The 20,088-nt window shown below is 33.3% G+C and overlaps 2 non-coding genes across 2 annotated transcripts; both read left to right on the plus strand.

The window, feature by feature from the left end:
• Positions 1-6,031: 6,031 nt before the first annotated feature.
• On the plus strand, positions 6,032-6,104 carry TRNAM-CAU (transfer RNA methionine (anticodon CAU)). Its single transcript has one exon. It is a non-coding gene; the product is annotated as a tRNA-Met (tRNA).
• A 13,470-nt stretch (positions 6,105-19,574) lies between these two features.
• TRNAM-CAU (transfer RNA methionine (anticodon CAU)) lies at positions 19,575-19,647 on the plus strand. The gene has a single exon. It is a non-coding gene; the product is annotated as a tRNA-Met (tRNA).
• Positions 19,648-20,088: the final 441 nt, after the last annotated feature.

Consider the following 20,088-nt stretch of genomic DNA (forward strand, 5'->3'; position numbering starts at 1 on the left):
TGTCATAACTTTCTTATTTCACATCCGATTTCGATGAAATTTGCAGCGTTATGTTTGTTTGATTTTTCTCTATCGATTCAAATCAACAATTTTCTGGGGTGGACTTGACCTTTAATGAGTATAGCGAATTCTTGTACAGACTGGGGCCGATGGCACGAAAGGGTTTTTGCAAGGACAGTCTTTCGTGTCGCCCATTTTTTATGATGCGCCACGTGAAACGCGTTTCAAATAAATTATCTGGAAACATATTTCATTTGTCCGTTAAAATAAACGAAATATTTGTTTATAAAATGATGTATATCTCATGAAATTATATAAAATTTGATTTAAAAGCAAGCTTACGAATTTTATTTGTTTATCATAAATTTCAGAAACACCCCGCTTATAGCGCATCATAAAAGATGGGCGACACGAAAGACGGTCCTTGGAAAGACCCTTGAATCGTGCAATCGGCCCCAGAACTAGACCAGGCTCCGGTTTCACAAATGTTATGACAACTGCACAATTTATATGACAAATTTTCTTTCAGCCAATTAGATTGAATGATTTCAGTAGCTTTGAACTGTTATATAGCAAACTTGTTATAGTAAAAAGTTTTATCAAACGGGCACCAGCAGGTGTTGACGTGCACGGACTGTAAGTAATAGGTCCATTAACATTTTGTTAATATTTGTTCTATTATTATGAATATGAGTCCATTAACATTAATAGGTCCATGAACAGTTGTTTATGTATGTTCTATTATGATATACTTTAATGAAATGAGTACCATTCATTTTCTGTTGTTTTATTTTTGTATTATTATTTTTTCCTTTTTATTCGTTATATTTCCATTTGGTTTATCTTCTGAGACACCATACGTTTATGTACAGAATACAGAGTGCCATCATTGGATCTGATCGGAATGTATGTTTGATCATTTTCAATCGTAAGAATGAAAAAGAACGATACATATCCTTCCTTGCCATGTATATTCCGAAATTTTCGAAAGTACTACGGAGACACTCTCTACAACACACCAATTTCTTTGAAAATGCAAGTCAAAATCACAATGGAGAGCTAGCTGAGACCGGGAGAGCATCGGAATCTCTTGACTCTGGTCAACGACTTATTTAGCAAGTTTTCGTCTGGTGCAAATCTTCGGATGATCTGCTATTGCAGTCTATCAACTTAAAGCCTCTTGGCTCTCCATTGTGATTTTAATTTCATGTTCAAAGGAATCGATGCGTTGGAGAGAGTGTCTCTGTAGTAAATTCGAAAGCTTCCTATTGTTTCATTTATATAATTTTTGTAAAGGAACTTTTTTTTTTTTTTTGGGGGGGGGGGGGTTTAGTTCTGAATAATGTGAGTAGTGTGACCGTATTTCGGTATGAAAAAAACATATAATTGATCTCAATGATCTCCAAATGAAATGTACCAGATGATAAGATCTCAAATCATTATCAAGAAACACTAGTTCACTTCATTACGTACATATAGGTCATAATTTGTGCAATGTGCAATTCTTTGTTGTAATTTGGACAATAGTCTAGATGTTTTACATTGAAATAAAACTATTTGAATGATAAAGATGTGTGGAGCGTTGTGGCCCAATGGATAAGTCTTCAGACTTTGAAACAGAGGGTCACGGTGGGTTCGAATCCCAGCCATGGCGTAATATCCTTCAGCAAGAACTTTATCCACATTGTGCTGCACTCAACCCAGGTGAGGTGAATGGGTTAATTAATTCGTTGAATGCATGAGCGCTGAATGGCAGCTCGAGCTAAAGCCGGGGTAATAATAATAATAATAACAACGCGCCTCGGAATAGAATATTTCTAGATAGATGGCGCTATATAAATGGCTATTATTATTATTATCAAAAGAGTTCCCAATTTTATTCTGATATAATCACAATTTCAGGAAAACACGCAGCCTCATATTCCTTGATACTGTTATGTTTATATTTTATATTTATTTCGTGTTAATGTGATGAATTTGTAAACTTTTTTTTACATACAATTGTAAATACCACATAAACATGATTACAATATAGATTTTCATCCCAGATGTCGCCCATCTCTTATTCTTTGTCACTAACCTAGAACATAATGAAGATCAATTCTGAACATTGCAATTTCAGAGATAGTTCAAACCTATTAAAAGATAAATGAAATATTTACACAAGTCATGTGCAAAAATATTGGCATCAAAAGATAATTATATAAGCCTATATGTTTATTGAACTTTGAATTTGAATGTCTTGTGAAAGAAATGGATATATGAAAGGGGAAAAGGCTTAAAGAAATAAAGGAATATAGTCCAGTCAATATAGGGTTTGACCCACCACTACTTGCAACACGGACATTCCACTGCAATGCTTTCCAGGAAGGTCCCCTAAACCACATACTAAAAGTCCCAAGAAATCCAAACAGTGGACATTTATGAAATTTTTATATTATGCAAATTAGCCATTAAAAAGTTAGAAAAATAAGGAAAATAGCCCAAAGATTACAAATTGAGTATCCAAAACAATTTAATTTGAGCGAAAATTCATGATGAATAACTGTATTCAATGTTTTTGTCAAAAGTGCAAACAAATCTACCTCATTTGCATAATATGCAAATAAGCATCCTTATATCTGTATATGGAAAAATGTTAAGGTATTGTGATTTTTCTCTCATTAACTGCTTGAAAATTTCATTGATGTTGAAATTTACATGCTTCTATCAGTAAGGACGTTGAATATATTTGTATTCATCTTGGTATCTGTAGTGTAATTTGCATATTATGCAAATAAAGTATTCAACATGTTATAAATATTCAAGAAAACACACTGGTGATACATCCCTCAAAAATTGCAAGTAGATTATCTATTGAAATTGGAATATGGCAATACCTTACAAGAAGGTTTCCTAAACACCATATTAAAAGTCCTTAAATATTCAAGCATATTTTAGGAAAATCACAAAATTTGCATTTTATGCAAATTTGCCATATTAAATTACAAATAAGGAAAATAATCCAAATATTGGAAATCTAGTGGAGAAAACAATATGAATTGAACTGAAGCCCATGATAAGTTTTACAAATTTATTTAAAAAAAATAAAAACTCGTAAATAAATCTACCTCTTTTGCATATATATGAGCATCCTTATATGGAAAACAAATCCAGAAATTTTGATTTTTTTCTCACAAAAACATTTATGAAAACATTTCAGTCTAGATCAATATGATGTGATCACTACATTGATAATCAGCTTAATATCTGAAGTGTAATTTACATATTATGCAAAGAAGCATCCAATATGTTATAAATATTCAAAGCAACACATACGTGATACTTTCCTCTGAAATCTCATGTAGATTATGTGTATTAACCATGATTACCTTCCCTACAATTTTTGCTTGGTTGATATTGACTTTTTTTCATGAGTAATTACCCCACTCATATTTTACAATGATGGGTCCATTCTACATGAATCCCACTGCTTGAATGCTTCATTATTTCCATCCAAGTCTTGCTCTCTTCTTTACTTTGTAGAGACTTTACGTTTCTTCTGAGTATAGTCCACGCTAGCAAGCTCCTGGATTGCCAAGTGATCATAAATAAATATCACTGTATCACTGTATCACAAGATGTCACACCCAGTACAAATAAAAGCCAATTAGCTTCGAATATTTGGACATTGTAGCACACCACTTGTCTTGGTGGTGAATATGAGTACTTGCTTGGATCACAAGATCTCTGGGCATGGTTAATAAGAGTAACAATGGGCATTTGCCTATACGAGCGACATGAAAGCCATTCATAAATTCATGATGAAGGCTTAAAGTGCATTATAGACACCTTTCTCAGATGCAGGAATCGTGATTAGACATTCTTGCTGAATCTAGTTGCTGCTTCAGGATGAAGCATCCATTTTCTGTTTTTTCCTCTTTGCTAAATCTCCTAAAGATGGCAACCATCTCCAAATATTATAGCTATAGTTTCTAAGCAAATCGTATGCAAATAATATTAATTTCCTGATATTTATGGCAAACAGAAATTCCTCAGTGAGACAATGAACAAACCGGATGGAGGACTAAGCCAGATTATTGCCTTTCCAACAAGAGGACACATCATAATGGAACACCCTTAACATCACCATCAAATACCATCCAACATTGATTAGACAGTGTGTACCACTTGCAGGATTTATTTGTCACAATGTCTTACTCATGGGTATACTGTGAGGGTATACAGAGGAATAAACCTTTTAGTAATTATGGTACGACTGAGGATGTTCTCCTAGAGGAATGCTGACTTTAATAGTGTCATGCAGATGTACTTTGGACAAATATACAACTATCTGTACTGAAATCCGACAAGCCGAGCATAGGAGACTGGATGCCAATCAACAGATCAAGAGGACTTTAACAAGAACACAGCGTTACCCATGTCTTCTTCCGACACAAGTTGCCTCAATGAGACAATGGACATAAGTTGTGTCGAAAGATGTCAAGAGTTTCAGAGAAAGGCTAGGAAGGCTTGCGCATATTAGAGCTCCAAAAGCATCAGTAAGGTAAAGCTCAGAATTGCTACAATGCATTAAAGAGGACCATAAGCATGATAAGAGGGTTTGTAGACAAGCCTATAATACATAATTTGTTGACCGGATTGACAATGATCCAGGCTGTATCAATTAGCATGTTGGGAACCCTTAAAATCAATTGCTATGACTACATTGGAATAGCATTATTAAAGGAAGGCACATATTTTTTTAGTCTTCAGTAATATTCACCACTGATCATGATGATGATGACGCTGATCTACAAGTCCTGGGACCCAGTCCTGACCCAGGTATGACCAGATAACATATTGTTTAGTCAAGCAGGTGTAGCCAGCCTACTGAAGAAATTGTTAAAGAAAACAACCTGCATGAAGCTACTAGGCCAGACGGAATCTCTGCTACACTTCCTAATGAGACTACGTCTACTCATCAGATCTTACCTGCCATAAGTTTGCTTTTCCTGGCCTCCCTTTATACGGTGAAATTCCAAGAAAGTCTAAGTCGTTCCCATCCATATAAGAAAGGGCTGTCAGCTCTAACAAACTACACACCAATTCAAATACTGTGATTTGTTCTTGCCAATCCCATCATCTTGTCAGACTAACAACGCGGCTTAGGAAGCGAAGAACATAATTATTTCCAGTATTTTTCCTTGAATATAAATCATATTAGGGTAGATTTGAATGCTTAGTGATAGCAGCATATTAATTTGAAAAAACTGAAATTTTTTCACTGCATAAATGTGATAAAATTAAAAATTTCTTGACATTTTCCATATAAGGATACTTATTTGCATAATATGCAAATGAGGCAGATTTGCTAGCTTTTTTTAAATAAAGACATTGAACTTATTCATTCATCATGAACTTTTGTTCAAATTACTTGCTGTGGACATTTAATTTGCAATCTTTGGATTATTTTCTATTTTTTTAAATGGCTAATTTGCATAATATGTAAATTAATTTTCAGGCATTGGGATGAATTCTCATGCTTAGTGATATAGTAGCATATTAATGTCAACATTAAGGAAATGTTTTCAAGCAGTCTATATGAGAAAAATCACAATATCTTGACATTTTTTTCCATATAAGGATGCTTACTTGCATAATATGTAAATGAGGTATAGAATTTTTTGCATTTTTGATTAAAAACATTGAATTCAGTTATTCATCATAAATTTCCATTCAAATTAATTTTTTTTGGACATTTAATTTGTAATCTTTGGATTATTTCCCTTCTTTTTCTAAATTTTCATGGCTAATTTGCATTATATGCAAATTTCATAAATTTTCACAGCTTGGATTTATTGGGACTTTTAGTATGTTGTTTAGGGGACCTTCCTCAAAAGATTTTCAGTAGAATATCCCGTGTTGCAATTAGTGGTGGGTTACCCCCCTATTCTGGCTAGATTGACTGGACTAATCGTGAGCGGTGAGCGTAAGAGAGAGAGAGAGCGAGAGAGAAGACGGCTGCAATTTTACCTCTTGAAATTCAGCGGCCTCGTTAGCGCAGTAGGCAGCGCGTCAGTCTCATAATCTGAAGGTCGTGAGTTCGATCCTCACACGGGGCAGGCTGCTTCCTTTTTTTTTTATTATTATTTCTTGAAATTAAGAGCCTATTTGTCCTCGACTATTTTTTAAAATAATGTAGTTTATAAAAAAAATTGCGTTGTTTTAAAGGATGCAAAGAAGGAACAAATTATAGTCGGGAAACATGCAATCAAAGGTATAGCAAAGAGTATGACGCTTACCTCTGAAAAAACCAGAAAAGAACAACATGTCGCCTTTATTCTTCCAGCAGCTCGGATTTTTGAGGATGTGTTATAGCACGATCTAGCTACGGAATTCGCACGTGCTTATTAAGATCTCGTGAAACAGCCCAATCGCACCCTGGCAGTCAGGAGCAGCGCTACGGGGGCGTCACAGGGACGACCCCTATCATTTTTTTCCAGTAGTGAAAAGAAAAAAAGAAGGGAATGGAATCAGGAAAAAAAAGGGGGAAACGAGGGTTGGTTCTTTTAATTCATAAATCTTGTGAACTGACGTCTTAATCATATAGGTCGTCCCCCCATCAAATTATTCTGACGACGCCCCTACATGCGTTATTCTGTCAGCAAATGACAAAAAGGTACACCACAGGAATCCTCGCAGTCAAAATTAGGTATTGGCAGTCAATGGAGAGTCATGCACGATCAAGGACTAGCGCCCTTTACGTCAGATTTTTGTCGGGGGGGGGGTGGGTAGACGTCCTAGGGGGTACTTGTCCTAAGGGGGTGGATGTCCAGGGGGTAGATGTCCTGATACGGTTTTGTTCTGTCCTTGTGAATTTGCTCGTAATTTATTAGGTTGAAAATGAAAACATATCAAATAAAATTTCAATATATTTTACACGTGAACTGCATAACTCAATTAAAGTTATGGATGCCATTCTTTGCCTAATGATTACAAGGAGATTCGTCGAGTGGTTGTTCGTTCTTGCATTACAATTGGATTTTTTTTTTTTAAGGTAACTTAATATTGTTTCATTAATGTTATTGTGCCAGGGGCTCTTTCAGCATAATGTTGTTCCCCCCAAAAGGCCCTGAAACGCAAAATAAATAGGAAAAAACAAACATACGCATGGTTTACATAAGAAATCCAAGTAGTAGTAGTAGTAGTAGTATTTATTTCCGTATTGAAAGCACAATTATATACAATAAAATACGGTGGATAGCCCACATTCAGCGTGATTGGCACAGTCACGCTGGTCTTCCGTGGGGTCCATAACACGCAAATCAACATTCTTAATGCTAATTGTTCACTTTTCTATTATGTATCATTATTACACAACTTATGAGATATATATATATATTTTTTTTTTCTGCTCAAAACTTAATCTTCTATATTTTTTAAAAATTATTGTTTATATTGTGAATCGTTTTCTCTGTAATTTACATATGTTGCCCTGCATGTAATTTATAAGTTCATGACCTGGGCTAATTTCCTTTTTATTGTGTATTCACCTATGTTCCTTTGTTTGATTTTGAATATTGAATAAAGTGATGAAGGAAAAAAATGAATACAGTAAATGAATATCGAACCAAGAAAAATCATATTGAAAGTAGGCCTATGGTTTTAAAAGATCACGATGAAAAATGTTTACATGTAAAACAATTTTAAATATCTATTAAAATCATAAACGGAAATGAAAAAAAAAAATCGTGAGTCTCTGATTATTTAGCTTTGTTTTGAATTAGATGTGTAGAATGGAATAGTTGGTTCCAGATCGACGATTCATGGGAAAAGAAGTGTTTTCCCCCATTTGAGTTTATTTTTGTTCAGAAATTGCTTGAGACTATAGCGGTTTGTTATAGCGTGGTGAATTAAATTGAATGAATTTGAAACTCATTTGCATCTGCCAATATTCTGTACTTTAACAAAAACAAAACAATGTTAAACATACGAACATATTTAGAACCTGATGAACATTAGAAAGAGAGAGAAAGAGGGGGGGGGGTGGTTAAAGCAAGATGTAGCAAAATATCAATTTCAAGCGATTTTAAATTGAGTATAGCTATTCATGTAAACTATTCAACTTTAATTACAAACGACATTTACTTTACACTCAGCAACCCCTTTCTCTTGACAAATAATCTTACCCTCAGTGTTTCTTTCCTTCTTCTTTCCTATCCTGTCGTATGCCATATGTATTTTTATGATTATGTATGTATTATGTTTCATGTATTACTATGGACGCTTATGAATGTTATTTTGGGCCATCCAAACAACCCTGATGAGCTTTCATTTGGTCCACCACTATTTTAAAATGTATTTGTATATTGCTTTGTATATATTTTAATTTTGTGGCAATAAATGAAATGAAAAATGAAATGAAACATAAATAGCCAAACATCTATACAGTCTTACATATAAATATAAGACCGACATTTGGATAATATTAACATCTATATCGATTATTATAAATTTCATTATTCATGTTATTAGTATTATTATTGCTATTTTTTTTTCATTATTATTCTTCTTGTTATTAATTGTTGTTACTGTTGTTGGTGTTTTCGTGAATAAACCTCAACCTCCTTAGGAAGTAGGACCGAACGTGTTTCATTGAATCGCGATTACAATCATAAAATGAAATTTTCTATGTGTTACATATAATTGGGAAGAGTAGAAATGAGATATTATGATACGCACGGCAGGTTTAAAAATCAGTTAGTAGTTGAAGTGGCTTCTCTGTACACAACAGTCATTGGTATTATCATTTTGCACAGTTAATTAAATTAAGTTAATTGTTTGTGTGCAAAGACAAGCCTATACTTCCATGAAAATAGTACTGAAAAGGGAAGCGGAGATTACAATTTTTGTATCCCCACAAAAGTTTTTTGGACAATAATGATAGACAGTCATGCGCAATGACATGAATGATGAGCGCAAAGGGCCTCTCCCGAAAATTTAACATTCTAAAAACTTTTTAAAACTCACAAGGAACTTGGAAAGGAACGAGGTTTGAAGGAGAAGTTCACCTTGACGAAAAAAAAGAATGCTGCAATATACAATAACAAAAATAAAGAAATATTGATGAAGATTTGATGGAAATCCATTAAAGATTAAGAAAGTTATTTAAATCTAAACTTTTTTAATTTGTGACGTCATATACGAGCAGCTGCCCCATTTGTTATGTAATGTAAAATTTACAAATTTTAAGTTTTGTATGGTCCACGATGACCTAAAATTTTTCTTTTTCGGGGATTGGATGTGAAATAATCTGTCTATTGATAATTATAGTCCTACTTAAAGTACAATAAGACTCACTTTAATTTCTATAGGAAAATGATATTTTATTGATTTGTTTTTTAATTCACGATACAGAACATCGGAAGTTGCGATGACGTCACAAATCAAAAACCTAAAATTTGTAATACGGGTCACCGATCTGATGGATTTGCCTCAAAACCTGACCAATACTGTTGGAATGGAATTTTTGTCAGGGTGAACTTCCCTTTTAAAATCTCTGACGGGAGTTTCCTGATCATTAGTAAATAATATATATGAACAGAATAGCCATGATCTTTGGGGAAAAATTGGTTGATGCTTGAAGCTGTTCTCCCCTACTTTGAATAAACAATTATTTCACCGTATTTCCCTATTTTATTTGATTTATTTATTTTCACATTCCAATAACAAAAGTATGTACAAGTGTAATCATTTTTTTTCTTAACATAACATAACAATAAGCAAATGACATAATTAATAACATATGCATATATACAATCTAACAATCTAATTGAAATATATTTATACCTGATAAATTTCTTTTTTTTTATTATAAAAACAAATAGCAGAAAAATTGTATATATACATATATCGACATAATACATTTTGAAATGTGGGAGACCTTCATCTTAAGCTTAGAGCTTGAAATTGATAAAGGCCTGAAAGGAAAGGGGAAGGAAAATCAGACAAACAGTGCAATAAAAGAGACTTATCTTTTATTGCAAAAAATAGGAACATTGCATGTGAACCACAATAAATGGTGGGGATGAATGATAAATTTGGAATAAAAACATGATAAAAAAGATTGAAAAAAAGAGAAAATGATTCGTGCCTGGCACGCGGCACATCATTCAACCTAATTCGATTTTTGTCATATTTTCATTTATTATTATAATTATTTCATTTAATTTCCTTATTTTATTCTATTACATTTTTGGGGGGAGGGGACAATTTGACAACAAAATTAATTGAGTTTTATTTGGAGGAACCCCCATTTAATTCACTTCATATATTTATACAAATTTAGAGGAACAGCTATAGGGCAAAACACTATCCAAAATGTTTTGGAAAGCTTAACTTTTGCTTGAAACACGAGGCCAGTTCTTCATGTTCTTATAATCGGACACTTATCTTTAAAACATTGCAGGCCCATATTTTAAAGCTAAATGAAAGTAGTTGCAGTAAAACACTAATTTCGTGAGAAAGCCTGTATAAAACCAAGGTTAAGTATGACTATATCATCGTGGATCTAGATCTGGTACAGTTACATAAACTGAACTTTGCGAAATCATAAAATCTCAGCTGAAATACGATCACACTGAAGATCGCCAACGCAGATAGGCACACGTGGGACAGTGTATTATTATTGCTGGAATAAAGACCCGACGGAAGTGACCGAATCCGCGCTTATTTCTCAGCAATTACACAATTTCTTCGAGAATCCTTTGGCACATATTTTTTATTCATACAAACAGACACTTGGGTGGTCATTATATTAGATTCTGTAAAAAGTCATTTTGAGATCGTTACCAGAACTGGAATTTACCTTTAATTCGAGCATTCTGATATTTCATTCACTTCGCTTCACTTGATGCTGGAGACAGTTATCCCTAATTTGAATTTTTTTTTTTGCATTGCATTTCCCGATTTCATTTGAATCCCAATAAGGTTATGGGAACGGATGATGAATTAGGAACATAAACAAGATAAACTGATTGAAAAAAAGAAGAAGAAAATCGTTCGTGCCAGGCGTGAGGCACATTCATGAGTCAACCCGATCCGGGTTTTTCTCATTTATGTATTTTGTCTATTATTCTTCTTATTCAATTTTATTTTATATAGTTATCGTTATTGTTTCGCTTTTTTTTCGCGGGGGGGGGGGGGGGCTATTTGAGAACAAAATTAACTGAATTTATATGGGAAAGACCTCATTTAATTTACTTGATACAAAAATACAAGAACGGGGCAAAACTTTAACCAACATTAATAAGAAAGCTTGAATTTTACTTAAAAGCATGATGCCCATTTTTCATGTTCTTACACAGCAAAAACTGTGGTGTTAACCGGTGTACATAGAGGACCACACCAGCTGTTTTACTCCGGTGTTAAATTGACAGTGTTAGTTTAACACCCATAGGTGTTATTACAACACCTTTGTATGTTACATTTACACTCTTTGGTGTCATGTTCAATCTCTAGGGTGTAATTTTAACACCTCAGGGTATGGTCCTCTATTAACACCAACTGGTGTCAGTTTTAACACCACAGTTTTTACAGTGTATAATCGGACATTCATAATTTAAAATCTTGCAAGTCCATATTTCAATTCAAGCATTTTGGTATTTTATTCATTTACGCACTTCGTTTGTTCATATAATTTATGACTTTAGCATATCCATAACAATGAATGTGCATGAACGTGAAAATACTAGCCAAGTTAATTTGCATTACCATCATTGTTATATGGTTAAGGTTTAAGAATGAACGTAAACATGGTAAAAGTAACACCGAAGCCTCCTTTGGCAAGGTGTCAATCCACACTTTGCCCCTCTCCACACAGGTATTAAATGGGTACCCGGTAGAATGTGAAAACCTAATGTAGTACACTGTAAAAACTGCGGTGTTAAAACTGACACCAGTTGGTGTTAATAGAGGACCACACCGTGAGGTGTTAAAACTACACCCTAGAGATTAAACATAACACCAAAGCGTGTAAATGTAACAACCAAAGGTGTTGTAATGACACCTATAGGTGTAAAACTAACACCACAAATTCAACACCGGTGTAAAATAACTGGTGTGGTCATCTATGTACACCGGTTAACACCACAGTTTTTGCTGTGTATGCCTAGTCTGGGAACTACCTCCCAGGGAGTGAAGGGAGTGCATACATTGTGTGCAGGCTTGCAAGGATCCATTATTCAGCCGGATAATGGGTGCGTCGTGGTCTAGTGGTTCTGACTCTCGCCTTTGAAACAGAGGGTCGTGTGTTCGAATCGTAGCCATGGCGTATTTTCCTTCAGCAAGAAATTTATCCACACTGTGCTGCACTCGACCCAGGTGAGGTGAATGGGTACCCGGCAGGAGTAATTCCTTGCATGCACTGAGCGCCGGTGATGGTAGCTCGAGCTAAAGCCGGGGTAATAATAGCAGCGCTTTGTATCCTCTGGCAAAAAGCGCTTTATAAATCCAACTATTATTATTATTATTATTATAAAATCATCTACAATGTAAACATGGTAAAGCGCTTTGAATCACGGAGTATTTTTTTTTGAGCAGGTATTTCGGCATTTATTAATAATAATAAATCATAATTACAAATTTATAACAATGATATAACATCAAACATACATAATGATCAAATTACAAAGGTGACAATTGTATAGATATAGACATAATTCATGTAAACAATAACAAATGAATTTAAATGCAGAGGCCAGCTATCGTAAGCTGAAAACTTGAAATAATAGCAGCTTGAAATAATAGTATTAAGCGCTATATAAATGTAACTATTATTATCATTATTATTATTGTTAGTATTATTAATATTATTATTGTTATTATTATCATTGTTATTGTTATCATTAATATTATTATGATGATGATGATGACTATTATTATTATTATTATGATCATCAGTATTATTATCATTAGTAGTAGTAGTAGTAATAGTAGTAGTGTTATTATTATCATGATGATTTTTGTTATTATTACTATAGGAAACAATTTTTTCCCTAAAAGATGCATCCAGCAATTTAAATGATTTTGTAAACCGTTATTCATTCGTAAAGAGCGAATCCTATCGCATTTGATGTGCTAAGATATCTTTCTCACCACATATTGTATCGATTTTTTTTCTTAAAAACTGCAAATTTGTTCTTGGCAACCTGAAAAGTACAAGAAACATTTTAGATATCGGGGGGGGGGGGGGGGGGTAGGCAAAGGGGCAATCGCCCATATGATTTTGCAAGTAGTGATAATGAATGAGGGATGGGGGTAAAAAAAAATAGGGGGAAAAGGGGAAAAGAAGAATATAAAAAGCAAAAGTCTTGGCCATGTGTAGCTGTAGGATATCTATAAAGTCAAATTGAGGAAAAAATATGACGTCATCTAGAGGTCGTCCCCCTCTCCTCTATTGAACTATCCGGACGATGCCCCTGCCGGATATACTTAGCAGTAGAGTATGATCATTATGGTATTTTAAGAAGAGACTGATTTTAATACATTCATTTATCGCGGAAAGTATTTTGAAACGAAATTTGATTTTAAGAAAGACACATTTATTGAATGATATTTCTGTACAAAGAGTGTAGGTCATTTGTTATTGTTAAGTGTTTACTTCACAACTTGCTAATAATGCGTCTTGTCTCAATGCAGTGACATCTTGTAAAATATTAATATTTATCTTTGAATTCCAAACTACCGATAAAATCGGGGAATGGCATGGATACAGCTAAATCTCTTCTTGTTTACAAGATCTCAGCGTGGGAAAACAAACCAAGATAATAATTAGGGAGTGGAAGAAAAAAAGCGACATGCTTTCAGCATTCTTTGTGTGTGTTTTTAAATGAAATCTAAGACACATCTATTTCATTAAGAAAAAACAAATAATATCGATTTGATTTCATGGCCGCATTCCATTCCACCAGATATGGTCATTAATTTGCGATCATCTATAATTTAGATATCAAGGAAACATATATTCATTCTGAATTACAAACAAATTGTATTAGTACAATAGTGATATATTATTGAATTTAAATTGAATGGTAAAGAGAGGGGAAGAGAGAGGGAGAGAGAGAGAGAGGGGGGCAATAAGAATATATTTTTCCTTTACATCTTACATGTCTTACACTCTTGAAATTGTTGTGTGGACAGTATTGCCCAACATTTTGAAGAGTGCATGTAGACGTAAATCCCAAGACTCAAACCTCCATCAAATATCTCAAAGACTATATTGAAAAAAAAAATGAATGTCACAGCAGAATGATTTTGAGGTCATGACTATTTTACAAATTCTCACAGAGAGATACAATCTCGGTAAAAATGCAGGAAAACACCGAATTTAAGGTAATGTTTACTAAAAAGCTTCGGCGTGGGAAAATGAAAAGGTACTATACGTGTCAAACTCAAGTTTGATCAAAGGAGATTTTTTTGTTTGTTTGTTACCTTCATGATCTGATCTAAAGACATGATCGTCTTCACACAACAACATTCTATGGTCTGACACGGCCGGGCATGATCTCCCGGTTGTGAGCAACTGATCTAACACACAAACAGGGGCGGATTCAACATTCGCCAGTGGGGGGGGGGGGGGGGGGGGAGAAAAGAAAAAAAATCACCCACATTTTTCCCGATCGGCCGCTCAAAGTTTATTTTTGTTTGTTTTTTGTTATTCTTATAAAGTAACATAAATATATTACAATCTCATGAGCCCTATCTAAATAGTGCGAGAGCGAAGCGCGAGCTAAGATTTTTGAAATTTCATGTAGTTTGTCGTGAAAATTTAACATTCTGGGCAATGTTTGTGATCCTCAGCAAGATGATGCATATTTCAACAAGCAAATAATGCGAGCGCGAGTTGAAATCTGTTGATATTTGACCCAAACAATGGACATTCTAAGCACTTTTGATAATCGTGAACAGGATAGGTATATAACTAAACAATGCGAGCGCGAAGCGCGAGCGGAAAAAATTGAGATTTAGACCTAAAAACGGGACACTTTATTCATGTTTTACATATCATGAAAAGGATGGGTTATTTGGTATTGATCTTCCCACATTCGCGAGCAGAAAATTTTGGATATTTCTGATCTGACACTGCATAATTTAAGCACGTTATAAATAAAGCACCAACTGTGTATCTCAATAAACATGCACTCGAGTGTTTTAGACTTAGACCTTGAATCTGGACATTTTAAAAACATTTTTTTATCATGCGAGCGCGAAGTGCGAGTTGAAAATGTTTGATATTCTGATATTTCTTTCTGATAAAAAGGAACAATTAAATTATGAATTCATGAAAATGTTATAGTTTTATTCATGGATCTTATAGGCTTAATGAGAGCGCGAAATATGTTGACATTAATGCCCCAAATTTGACATTTTAAGAACTTTTTTAATTATGAATAGGTTGCGTGGTTTAAAATATTTTGAACAATTAATGCGAGCGCAAATCGCGAGCCGAAATTTTTGATAAACTTTTAAGAAATTAGGATTTTAAGTAGTTTGATATATAAATTATACAATTTACTCACCAATCAAAACGCAAGCGCAGCGCTAGCTGGTTTTGTCAATAAAACCTGAATAGGTCTATTTGTGAACTTTATGGAATACATAACATGCATAAAGAGAATAGATACTTGGCAAATGCGCAGCGCGAGCTTAAAATGTTTAATCTCAGACAATAAAACGGACATTTTAAAGAGCACTTTTTGAAAATCAATTTGTAAATTAAAAAGGAATGAAAGCTCGATGTCCGAGTTGAAATATGTTTTTGTATATTGACTTCAAAACTTGATATTTTAAACTCCATACTAGCCAAGTTGAGCAGGATATGTACAGTGTGTCCTATCGAGCATGCTATACGAGCGCAAAGCGCGAACGGAAATTTTATAAAGTGGCATGAAAGATATTTCTCGATTTTTCAAGTCATCCCCTTATATTATTTTATTTACTCGTCTTCCTCCTTTTTGTTGTTCCTCTGCCTTGTTTTTTTTTCTTCTCTATTTTCCCTATTTTTCTTTTGTTTATGCTGTGGAAATGTTAGGGCATCTGCAACCCCCTAGGCCGGTGTATTTAGCCAACCATGACGATGGTTTCATTTTTGATTTGTGGGAAAATAAGGCAAGTACACAATAATTTGATGATCAGGACCCAGTAACACAAAGGTTAGTGATTAATCGCTTATTTGAAAGAATGATTCTGATTGGTTCCCAATCAGACTGCAGAGCAAAATGCGTATGCAAGGATGATATTGATAGGTCATTTCATTTAGCGATATATCGCTAACCTTATTGTGTTACGGTGCCCTGGTCACGTACGTTATATGAACAATTTGAATCAAACGCAGTTGCTAAAACCAAACGCAACTTCAAATTCGACCAATCAAATGGAAAGTCCATCCTGACCAAAAGTTTGTTGGAAAAATAGCACAAAAATAATAAAAAGTACTACTGGTGAAGGCTTGCGGAAAATCCATCGAATATTAATAAATCTATTATAAAAAAATGTTAAGTGTCGTCAAATAGGAGCAGCAGTCCTATTATGTTATGTAATAATTATGTAATGCAAAATTTTATCTTTTAATTGTTGGTGATGACTTATTATTTTGTTTAGTAGTGGATGTGAAAAGATTTGTCTATTGATATACTGAAGGAACAATAAGACAAACAATTTTATCAGAAAATTGCATTTCACTTGCCTTTTTTAATCATATACGATATGTAGGAAACCGCTCGCATATAATTATGACGTCACAAATCAAATACTTATATTTTCATAACATTATAACTTTATAACTAAATATTCTTATAACTTGTTATTCTTTGGTGGATTTCAAATTCAAATTCAAATTCAATTCAAATTTATTTATTTCACTTCCATCAATTGTACATACATGAATTGTATACCATATATAAACATAAATATTTGTATACGTTGCAAAAAAAAGAAAATAATGATACATATGTTGTAAAGAAAAAAAAATTAGACAATTTGGGCAACACATTGTAGGTTTTAAATAAGTATACTATTTTTTAATAGAAATTAAATTAAGATGAAAATGGAGGGACCCACTAAAAAGCAATGCTTGTACAATGTGGGCCCCTCAAAAAATAGATAACACAACAAATAACAAAATAGCAAAGTATAAATACAGATAATCAAATGATAATCAATCCTCGAACCTTCGTCAATATTTTTATTTTTTTCAAGAAACTTTTTTGTCAGGGTGAACTTTCCATTTTAAAAGTGGCTTTTTCTTTCTGCAACGAGCTCCGATGGTGTTGACAGAATTGATTAAAAAATGTATAGATAGAGAATGTACTGGATATTGTTTATAATGTTAGGACTATTTAGTTTCAGTTCGCGTTTGGAGACTAAATGGGGCGTACAACCCTGAGTTATCATTTTTTTTTCATCATGAGCAAGCAAAAGAATAATGAATTATAAATGAATATCTATTTCAAACGCAATCATTTGGCTCCATCAATTTCACGGTTGTATTAATTCCGTCATCATTTTAACCGCTAAATCTTTTTAAAGCGTTTAAGGGCGTACGTGACGGTATAGTATTCTTTCGCCTTGGATCTGATATATCTTTCTGTATAATTCTTAAAGGGAAATATCAACGCACTTAAGCACTGATTTCGTGTCATATGCATATATTGATATTTTCGTCTTGAAATTTATGAATGAATGACAAATTAATTAATAAAATATACGTATTCACGAATGTATACATTGATTACCTTGATGAAGCATTAATTTTGTCATGTGATATATTCATTTTTCCCAGTATAGATTGCTTGGAAGATTAGTCTACCAAGCAATTAACCTATTCATCTCGTACTTATTTCTGTATTTGCTCATTTCACTATTCACTCACTTCATTTAATTCATTCATTCATCCATCTATCGATTCATTATATGAAGAGCTCACTTGCAAAAGGGGTTAGGTCTATTTTTCATCAAATTTGATTTTTTGGTCTCAATGTATAGATTTTTAGTAGCTCTATAAGATGATACCAAAGAAAAGTTGAAATTCCTATTTAAACGTGATAAAAAATGGCAAAGAAAAATCACCTTTTTTTAAAAAAGGGGTTAGGTCCATTTTAGTTTAGTTGCAAAAGGAATTAGGTCCACACCGAATTTTTTTGGAAAAGAATATTTAAAAAAATATGAATAAAGGTAGATTTCTTTTATACCCAATTTTATGTTGTCATGGTAGGGAATCTTGAAAATTTAGTTTCGCATAAGAATATGCAATATAGGAGAATTAAAAAAAAAAGATTTTCTTGGAGTGGACCTAACCCCTTTTGCAAACAAACTCTTCTGAAGAGCTCATTTGTTAGGTCCATTGTTCTTAAATTTTATTGTTTTCTGTCTCAAAACCTCTAAATTTTTAGTCGCTTTGATGAAAACAAAGAAAATTTGAAATTTACATGAAAACATGAAAAAAGTGGCAAAGAAAAATCACTTTTTTAATAAAAATAGATTGGATTCATTTCACTTGCAAAAGGGCTTAGGTCCACAGTGATAATTTTTAAAAGAATTTATAGAAAAAAAATGAAGACAGGTAGATTTCTTTTATACCCAATTTTATGTCCACATGATAGGGTAGTACATCATAACAATTTAGTTTCTCATAAGAATATTGCAGTAAGTGAGAATAAAAAACATGGTTTTTCTCAGAATGGTCCAAAGTGGACCTAAGCCCTTTTGCAACTAAACTCTTCATTTTTAAAAATTCGTTTATCAATTAATTACTTAGAATTAAAATTGATTCATTCATCCATCCATCCATCTACCATTTACCTACCACTCTATCTCCACCTAGAAAAAGCGATTGGAGACGTGTAATTTTGCCTACGTATTTTGCACAGCAACATATATTATTATTATCATTATTATTTAATATATATATATATATATATATATATATATATATATATATATATAAGTTTATCCATTATCTAATCGATCAATCAATAAATTATTCGTTAATTCATTTATACATTCATTCTTTCTTTCTCTCTTTCATAAATTCATACACTAATTTATACTTTATTTATACAATTCCGTTACATTAATATTCCCTTTTTCCATTTTTATTAATACCTTAGAAAGATTAGGGGAGATAGGAAGAGAAAGACACTAAGATTGAGGGCGGGAGGGGGGGGGGGGGGTGTAGAGAATAGATAAAAGTAAATGCGATCAATCTGTTTACATTTGTTCAAATGTGTTCAATTTTTCTTGGTATCTTTCAAATGATGTTTTGTTTAGTTTAATTTATTTTCGTTTTAATTTTTACATTAATTAATTTGTACAGATTAGTTTAGAATGCCTAAGGCATTCTTTTGTTCTGTTATGCAACGTTTTGGGGATGGTGGTGTTAGCAATAACGGTGTGCATTGAAATAAGTTTCATTCGTTATAAATACATCTGAATTATACCCCCTGAAATATATTCAGAACAAGTAAAGACAAGTTCAAAGGTTAATCGGTGTAAATAGTTTGATATGCTACTTTTGTTCTCTTCGTTTTTCAGCGGCCTCGTTAGCGCAGTAGGCAGCGCGTCAGTCTCATAATCTGAAGGTCGTGAGTTCGATCCTCACACGGGGCAGGCTGCTTCAATTTTTTTTCTCATCTTATTTTCTAATTTTAATCAAGGATATAAACATCCATGGAAGGAGGCAATTGGCCCTTGGTTTCAGAGATGGTCGGATGTGTTATTTTTAACGTAAAGGTTTTGAATTATTTTTCTGATTTCAAATTTTAAACTTTCCGAAAAATTGGCATTGTGATACTCTTTTATGGCTTATTTGGCAGCTCGGAACCTGAATCCATAAAGCGCCATACAAAACAACTCACTTTGAAATTCATATATTTGTATAAGCTTGGTATTTTCTTATGGTTAGTTTATCCGAGCAAGAAGTAAGGCTCGTAGTAAATTTTTAACTAATGCTTTTCAATCTTGCTTCAATTTCGGATCATTAAAACCGTCGGAATAATGACCTCGTGTCGTTGCATGAACGAACTTTCAGAATAAGAAGCTTTATATATT

The sequence above is a fragment of the Lytechinus pictus genome, chromosome 9 (assembly GCF_037042905.1).
Source record: "Lytechinus pictus isolate F3 Inbred chromosome 9, Lp3.0, whole genome shotgun sequence".
Classification (NCBI taxonomy): domain Eukaryota; kingdom Metazoa; phylum Echinodermata; class Echinoidea; order Temnopleuroida; family Toxopneustidae; genus Lytechinus; species Lytechinus pictus.